Here is a 9,547-nt window from a genome sequence, read left to right on the forward strand (position 1 = left end):
CAGTGTGTCTCTGAAATGCTCCCGGGTAAGCACAGCCAAGAAGCTCCCGGGGACAAACTGCCCCAAAGAGCTTGTGTTGTCACATCAAGACTTTTGGTGCCTGTGGGTACTTGGCACGTCTGTGGAGAGGGACAGGTGTCCCCAGACCACAGCGTCCCCTACGTATCCACCAAGGCTGAGCACAGTGCCTTTGGCATGCTCCCTCCTCTGCAGACAGGGAACCTTCCTGCTCCAGGCTGGCCCCTATCAGAATCCCAGCAAGCTGGGGCCTAAACACGGCAGCTCAAAGCCCATTTTCCAGCTGTCACTGGCTGAGGGGAATGGCTAGGTCTGGCAGGACTGCAGCACTCAGCATCCTCAGCCACCAACAGCAAGAGCTGGCTGCTCAGAAACTTGCAGCTCTGCCTCGCACTAAAGACAGCACCCTCCAGAAGAGGCACTTACTGGCTGGGAAAGTTCCGGCTGTGGGGTGACAACAGCTGGAGCCTTGTGGTCATTTGGCTCCTCTTCGGCTTCTTGTCCAGGAGCAGAGGAAACCGGAGGGGAGTCTGTTCTTCCTTCAGTGATCTGTGGACAGACAGGAGCGTGAGACACAGGCTCATTTAGAACCTTCTTTCTCTTCAGCTCTAGAACCAGCTCTACTAAGCACAAATCATCAACTTGGAGAGCAAGGGGATTCTAAGTCCCTCAGACTAAATTCTAATGGGTTGATTCAACTGGGCACTGCAAATTGCTCTGAATTAGACAATCCCCCCTGGCTACTATCAGGAAGCAACGTTCTCTCAGCAAAACTGGGCTTTTAGTTCTTTTAAAGCTCTGGAATGGAAAATTAGGAAATAGGCAGTGATGCCTTTGCTCTTGCTGCTGCAGACATGGAAATGGATTTTCTTGCAGCCTACTCAGCTGGCCCTCTACACTCTACTGCCACAGGCCAAGCTCACAGCTTGCTGCACAATTCTTAAACGCCAGGAACATCAAATGTGCCTTTCTTACTCACCTCAGGATCAGCACCTCTGAATACCCGGCTCAGGTGACCTGCAGTGGGCAAGGGAAAATGAAGCAGATGCTTTGAGAAAACTGGAGACAACCACAGCATTTTTAGAAGATTTTCCAAGAAGGCCTCCCAGTCTACATTTTCAAAGTTGTCCTGCTTGACCCAGCAAATAGAGGAAATGACAGACTCTGCTGACACAGACTCTCCCACGGAGGGAATGCAACCCCTGCAGGTTCCCTTGCAAATGCTGCCCGCACAGCCCTGGCTGCACACACCCCCTTTTGAGCTGAACATGTTGACAGGAGCTTTACCCAAGCGGCATCCCAATGGCCTTTCTGTTTCCAAATCAATTCAGTCACTAAGAAAGAGCAGGAAGACCAAAAACCAGGTTAGGTGACACTCAGGGAAAACCTCTACTTACCTGCCAGGTGAGTCAGGAAATAGCAGGAATAAGTAACTCCATAAACAGTGAAAACTGCAGCGGCGAGTTGCCCAATCATTGTGGCAACTGCTGTGCAAGTTTGCAGAGTGCGCTCTAACGCTAGCTAAAAGGAGTCTCCTGTCAGTCAGCAGCTGCCCACTGACAAAAGCCTCAAGCACAGGACCAAGTTCCTGCACTGAGCAAGCCCAAGAGCTGCTCTGACACCCCTGAGGCCTTCCGTGCACCAAGGCAACCTTGCGATGTCACCATGACCACGTGGCAACCGTGCCCTGACATCACAAAGCAAACGCTCTGCCTTGATCTGGATGGATGGAGGAGGGCACGTGGACGCGACTACTGAGGACACATTGCAGACGCTAGAATTAAGGGCTGTCCTTTGGATCATTATGAATTGGCCTGGTCAGGGTGTAAATGTTGTCACAGACTCATTATACGTAGTAGGGGTAGTGCTGCGGATTGAGGATGCATTGATAAAGGATATAAAGAATGACAGGTTATGGGAACTTTTGAGACAGCTGAGGCAAGCTGTTCGGCTGCGCTCAGCTCCTTTTGCAATTTTGCATATTTGAAGCCACAAATGGTCAGAAGGTTTGGGTCAGGGTAATGCCATAACTGATCAGTTGGTTTCTGTTGCAGTACCACAAGACAGATTTCAGCAGGCACGTATTGCTCATGAGACTTTTCAGCAGAATGCGCGAGGCCTAAAGAAACAGTTTCGCATATCTCTGAATGATGCCCGTGGTATTGTCAGATCCTGTCCTCTCTGTAGTCAGCATGGGCCTGGACTAGGGATGGGAGTAAACCCACGGGGCCTTGGAGCCAATCAGATCTGGCAAATGGATGTAACTCACGTATCCTCCTTTGGTAGATTGAAATATGTGCATGTTACAATTGATCCTTTCAGTAAATTTATTTGGGCTTCAGCGCAGCCGGGAAAGAAAGCTCTCCACGTGGTACGACACCTAACTACTTGCTTTGCGGTGATGGGGGTGCCAGAACAGATTAAGACAGACAATGGCCCTGCATATGTGAGCAGCAGGATCCAAAGGTTCTTACAGAAGTGGGGTGTGACACACATCACAGGTATCCCACATTCACCAACAGGTCAGGCGATTGTGGAGCGAGCCCACCAAACACTCAAGGATTATCTGTTAAAATAGAAGGAGGAGGTGGATGTGCAGACCATGCTATCAAAAACACTATTTGTATTAAACTATCTGTGTGTAATGGGGGACCACTCGGAGCCCCCTGCGGTCATCCACTCAGGGGGAGTAAAGGAGGAAGCAACTAAGCCATTGTTTAAAGTCATGTACCGAGATCCCACAACTGGAGTATGGGAAGGTCCCGCAGAGGTTCAGTACATGGGTAGAGGTTATGTTTGTGTTCTTACCCCCACAGGGCCCCAATGGATACCTAGTAAATGGATCCGTCCTGCTAATGACCCTGCAAGAGTGACATCGATACTGGACAGCCAGGGTTAGAGGCGGTACACTTAATTGAAGACTTAAGGGCAAGAGAAAACCTACAACTGCTCTGGCAGTTTGACAAGGCAGTACAGAGATATCACTCCATGTCAATTCATACCCAAATAGCTAAGTTGCAAGAACTCACTAGTCATTTGCAGCAAGACACAGGCTTGGCTTTAACAGATTGGCTACGATCTTTCGGGCTAGGGCCTTGGATAACCTCCCTACTGCAACATGTAATCAATATTGTGATTGTTATTTTACTGCTTGTCCTTTTTGTACCTTGCTTTTTTCGCTGCTTGCAACAGATGATGTATCGCATAGCAGAAACAGTAACTACTCGACACACTGCGTTTGTTGCACAAAATAAAAAAGAGGGAATTGTTGAAGAATGGTTAGCAGTGCAAGGCCACGGATCATTAGAGGCCTTATGGCCCGATACCAAGTGCTAGCAGCCTACGTGCTGCTGAGACAAGCTGTCCTTGGGACAGCAGTAAGCACGGACACAGGCCAAAGATAAAAGAACTTGTGGTGAATAGAGCATAGCAGTAAGCACGTATACAAAGTTTTCAGCATGCCAAGAGGAGGAACCTTCTCACGCTTGATACAGCCAATCAAGTATAGATGAGTAGTGTATGCTAACCAACTATAATTTGACAAGTATGCTGAACACTTCGGGCAAAAGTATAAGAACGGACAGTATGAGCAATAAAGTTGAACAATGCTTTACCAATCATATTGGTTGATTGCATTCTTCCCTCACCGAAATGCTCCGCAGTGCAGCACATCCTGCGTAGGAGATGGTCCTGGTGTTCCAGAGGGAATTGTGCGTGGCTTTGCGGACAGTGGTGCAGATGGAGCCCAGGTCGCTGAGGGCCAGGTTGAGCAGGAGGAAGAACATGGGGCTGTGCAGGTGGTGGCCGCAGGCTACGGCGCTGGTGACCAGGCCGTGGCCCAGGAGCGCAGCCAGGGAGATGCCCAGGAAGAGGCAGAAGTGCAGGAGCTGCAGCTGCCGCGTGTCTGCCAACGCCAGCGGGAGGAAGTGGCTGATGGAGCTGCTGTTGGACATTTGCTGTGGCTGCATATGGGGACGTGTTCATGGATAAAGGACAGTGACAAGTCAGGACTGGCTGCTTTGAGCCAAACCCGTGCCATTCCCTGTAGCCTGTCCTGCTGGTGTTGGTGTCTTTGGGGCGGACCCTGACTGCCGACACAACAGCAACACATTCGCTTAAGAGCTGGACTAGGTCAGTGCAAAAGATGGCGGCCAGGGCTGAGGGAGCCACACACAAGATGGCGGCCAGGGCTGGAGAACCACACACAAGATGGCGGCTGGGGCCGGGCTGCCAGGGCGGCTGATCTCACTAGGAGGCGCAGCCTCAGCCCTCTGGCTGCCATCCTGCGTGGGGCAGGCTGAGCCCCCCTGCAGTGTCTGTTGGAATGGACATTAACGGACACCCGGGAAAAGGACACGGTCTGGCACCTTTGCTCTGTGCACACAAACACAGACCAGCCAGTTTGGAACGCCAACTGGCAGTACTTTGATGTCAAGGCAATTCAAATAGGGGAAAATAGAACGAAACTCCAGGCATTGAACATTTTAAAATAAAAACATCTTCTTTTTTTTTTTTTTTTTTTTTTTTTTTTTGAAAGAGGGCTAAAAGCACTTCTTGTGCACATGGACGCCAGTTAGCATCAAGCAGCATCACAAGTGGTTTCGTCCAGGCAGGAGTCACAGTGAGTGTGAGGTGATGAAAACGGAGATGGGATCTGCTTGAGGCGGATGGTGCAGCGGCTGCTCACCTGCGACGTGTATCCCTCAGGGTACTCATTTCTTTAGAACACTATGAAGAATAGAGGGAATTGAAAGTCCACTGCAGTTTAGGTTGTTCTTCACGAGATTGTTCAAGTTGAGCACAGCCATTCTGTTCAGCAGACACACGGGCAGGGGCTTCTTGGAGCGCTGCTCTGGCACCCATTCTTTGGAGGAGGGGATTGCAGGAAAGAAGAAAAGAAGCTCATCAACTACTGAAGAGGAAGAGTCACTGACAGGAAGCAGTGGGTTAAGAAATGTGAGGGGAAAAAAGGCAGAAAACATGAGGTGACAAGTGTGAGAAATGGGAGTGGAAAAAGGAGGGAAGTGTGAGGGAGGAAAAGGGAAGGAAACCTGAGTGGGAAAGGCTGAGAAAACTGAGGGGAAAATGGTGAAGACGTGAGTGAAAATAGGAGAGGAAGGTGAGAGGAGGAAAAGGCAGGACATATGACGGGAAAATTCTAAGAAACATAATCAGGGAAGGCTGAAAAACATAGAGGAAAAAATGGAGGGAAATGTGAGGGGAAGAGAGCGAGAAAATTACTGGCAGAGAAAGAGAAACAGGCAGCAAATGTGAGGGGAACATTGTGAGAATCCTGAGGGGAAAAGAGGGAGAAACCAGAGGGCAGAAAAAGGCAGAAAACATTAGGGGGGAAAAAAGGGTGGGAAGTTGGATGGGAAAAGTGACAGAAAACAGGAGTGAAAAAAGAGCACAAAATGCTAGAGGAAAAGTATAAGCAACATGAGGGGGAAAGAATGATGAACGTGAGGGGAAAAGTGGGAGAAATGGGAGAGGGAAAGCCTGGGAAACACGAGGGCAAAAGTGAGAAACATGAGGAGACAACTTGGAGAAAAATGACTGAGGAAAGGAGAAAAGCATGAGGAGAGAAAAGGGCAGGGTAAGTGAGGGGAAAATTGTGAGAATCATGCGAGAACAAAAAAGCAGGAAAAAGCGGGAAGCTGGGGAAGTGCGAGAGGCAAAGTGTGAGGAAAGGGAGCTGAAAAGGGTGGGGAAAAGAAGTAAAACTTGGGAGGCAAACATGACAGGAAAACTGTGAGACTCGAGAGGGGGAAGGAGTGGAAATGTGAGAGGGAAAAGAACAGGAAAGGTGAAGGGAGAAAAGGAGCGAAGGCAGGATTGGCATGACAGCTGAAATGATTCCTAACACATTCCCCCATGCATTTGCCCATTTATTGCACTAGCCCAGGGCTTCTCTGTATGTCCGTCTCCCCCTGTGCCTTGATTCCTGTTTGGAAGCAGCAGAAGTGCAGGATGTGCCCACCAGCAGGAGCTGCTCCAGGCTGGGAAGGGGCCAGGTGGTGCTGATTTCCAGAGGCTTCTGTGTCCCAGGTGAGGCCAGGGCAGGAGTGGGTTGAAAGGTGCTGCTGCTGCTCCTCTGTGCCAGAGAGCCCTGGCTGGGCAGGGCCCGGCGCCCACTGCACTGCGGGCTCTTTCTCCTGCCACAGCTGGGCACACCTGGCAACAAATCATGACGACTTGTGGGGAAACCAAGGGCTTTGTGGAGGCTGCATTGCTCTGCACACACCCGGGCCACCTGCAGCACAGAGCTTTGGCCCCCGGAAATGTAAACCCGAGGGGAACAGCTGGAAAAGGTTTCATTTTCACCTTTCAATAGAAGCAACTAAAATCAAAGTTACCAAGAAGGGCTCCGATCCCTGGTGCCAGCTCGGTGTGAGAAAGGAGGCATGACTTTATTTCAGTGCTGGGTGCGTGGGGAATCACTTTCCTAACACGTGCTCAGCCAGAAATCCCACCTACTCATTTGTAACCATGGAAATAAGACCTACTCATTACTTTGCTGAAACTCACAGGCTAAACATTCCCTCAAATTAGTTGACATATTTAAACCACTTCTCAGAAGTTACTGACAGGAGAGTAGGGCTCTCTTGAGAGTCTCGGGTGGTCATTTGGGGAACATCCCATTCCTGCAATTCTCCTCTGATGCCCAAGAGCCTCCTACAACCACTCTTTTCCCCCTGAATTCATTCCAGCTACATTCTTAGGAAGACTACTCTATTCTCAAGGCTAAGGTAGCCACTTGCACACATCAATCACTGCACTGGGGGAATAGAGGGCTCAACACTCTGTTAATGCAAAGGGAATTCACAATTTGTTACAGTTCAACATTTTCTCAAAACCTGCCTTCTCTGGGAATTGCTCACAAGCATGTCCTCAATGCACCTTGAAAATGTTTTTGCTGACTGAAGCCAGAGTGTGTCTTTCCTTCAGCAATTCAGAAGAAAAACACAAACTGCCTACTGAAACCCTTCTGCTCCCTTCCAAATCAGTTCACTGCTCAAGCACGAGCCACAGGCTCATGCCCGATTCCCTCAGTGAGATAGGAGGTAATATTTTGCTGCAGCTGCAGGGTTATTAGAAGAAGGAACGAAAGCTGTTGGTTCTTGGGGTTGTTATTTAGGGTTTGGATTGGTTCTAGTTGATTTGTTGGGTGTTGCTGTGAGCTGGGAGAGGGGCCAGCGTGAAGACCAAACCAAAAGGGAAGTAGGAGAAGAGGGGAGGGAACAGAAAAGGAGGCGGTGGGGACAGAATACAAGTTTCCTATTTCCCGGCCAAAGGGAAAGGGGACACGGTTCGCCCTGGGCTGGGAAAGGCCATAAATAGCAGCATTTTCTGTGTGTGTGTTGTGTGTGTGTTTGGCTCTTGGGAGAGGGAGATACACACCCAGCTCCGGTGAATCCTTCCTAAGAAACAGTTCTCTTTGGCTTTGATGACTTTGTCTCCCCATTTAATTTCATCTAAGAGTTGGCTCCTTTCTAACACCCCTCTCCCAGCAGCTCAGGGCTGCATTGCACAGTGCTTGCTGTGTGCCAGAGAGCTCAAAGCAGGCTGGCCTGGTGCCCCGGAATATTTCTGCAGAACACTCTGCATTTCACCCCTTTGCTCTGGCTCAGTGCACAACTCCAGCACTGCAGGCGCTTCCTCCCAGAGCCGTGTGAGGCCCCGGCTCCTGCAGATGTGACCTGACAAGCTGTCCCTGCCTGCCGCTGGCCTCGCTTCCCCCGGCAGAAACGCCGTGCCTGAAGGAGGCTGCCCTGTGCAGGAGCCTGCGGAGCAGCCCGGCTCCCTCCCCTGTGCCCAGAGCGCTGCACACACTGCTCGCCTTGGCCAGGAGTTAGAGGGCAGCCGGCACAAGGGTGGCAATCCTCAGCCAGGCCTGCAGCCCTCGGCTGTGGTTTGCCTTTCTCTGCTCCTGTGCACGCTCCGGACGGCCGATGCCACCGGTCTGTGCTGTGCCCAGCACGGCCACGCTTCCCCTCGGGAGAGCCTTCCCCACTTTCCAACTGTACCAAAGAAGCCATCAATGTCACTCTCCACCTCTAAGAAAAAACTGACACTTCAGAAGAAAATGTTGAGCTTTCTCAGAGGCTCAGAAGGAGGACAATCTTTGAAACGAGTTGAGGTTTCACAAACTTTATTTCCAATCCTATGCTACAATCCTACTCCACTGTCCTAGCTGCAATCCTACTCTGCAGTCCTATTCTACAATCCTTCTCTATAGTGGTGTTGGAGAAAACAGTTGTCTGATTCCTGTCTCCTCCTTCCACTCTTTCACTGAAGTGATCAGTGGCACCAGGCTGGACACAGGCTTGGCTGATGTTATAAATGGATGCTGCACAAAGAAAAAAAGAAACCAAGAATGAACCATTACTTTGCAAGCTAAGAGCCTCAAAGGCAGGGCAATATTTTTCAAAGGAAAAGGAGATTGAATCAGAGTAGGTCGAAGGAGCAACAGTGGGGCCACATTGGCACAGCTTGCTGCAAGAGCTGCTAAGTGCCCCAGGCCTGGAAATATCTCAGGTCTGAGCATCCTGATCTCTTGAAAGAGGTCCCTGGTCATATTGCAGGGCACGCGGAGCAGATGAGCTTTACAGGCCCCTGCCAGCCCAGCCCAGTCTAGGATTCCTGACTGTTCTCATTTGAACAGCACCAAGAGTGGAGGTGAAGAGGAGGAGGCTCCCCTGATGCCTGGCCGTTCAGTGCAGGAGGAGCCCGTCCCTGGGACACTGTTTCCCCTGCAGCCCCTTGGCATTTTACCTGCAGCAGCTCCTTGGCAGACCAGCGCCGCTCCTCGTCTCTCTGCAGGCAGCAGCTCAGGAAGTCACGCAGCAAAGGTGAGCAGAGCTTGGGCTGCTGCAGCTTTGGGATCCCTTTGGTGGCTTTCAGGAGTCGAGCCTGGAGAAAAAGGAAAGATGAGTTTCTCACCTGCTTCTTTCACGTCTGGAACTGCTCTCCCAGATGCCACGGTTGAAGCTGCACTCTGCAGTGGCACTTTCTGCCGTGGCACAGAGGCAGAGATGACTTTCCTGGACCAACAAAACACCTATAGCCCAATGCAGCCACAGCTTTTCCAGCATCCAGCAGATCTTGCCTTGGCAGCTGATTTCATTGACTGACCTTGTTAGTGAAAACAATAGCAGCAAAAGCAGGTTTCCTTCTCTGAGGGTTCACCTGAGCAGCTTGACAGGCTAGTTGGAAGAGGGACTTTGCTCTACTAACTCACTCTACTATTTCCAAAGATAATTACATGAAAAGCATCTCTGCAGCACTTGTTGGTCCCTTAAGCACAGCTGCCATCAAACCAAAGGCATCAAGCTTTTTCCTGGGTTCTTGAAAACAATGGGAATTGCAAGCAAAGAAAGGAAATCCCTCAGTTATTCCTCAGGTAAGGAAACAAGCATTTGGAATCCCATCTTCCACACAGACACATGAAGATGCATGCACAAATGTCTTGGGACGAAAATGCCTCTTTGGGCACACAGGAAACACGTGCACCTCCGTCTCTCATCAG

Source organism: Chamaea fasciata, unplaced genomic scaffold (assembly GCF_029207755.1).
Source record: "Chamaea fasciata isolate MVZ Bird 193981 ecotype frontalis unplaced genomic scaffold, bChaFas1.0.hap1 SCAF_53, whole genome shotgun sequence".
Taxonomy (NCBI): domain Eukaryota; kingdom Metazoa; phylum Chordata; class Aves; order Passeriformes; family Sylviidae; genus Chamaea; species Chamaea fasciata.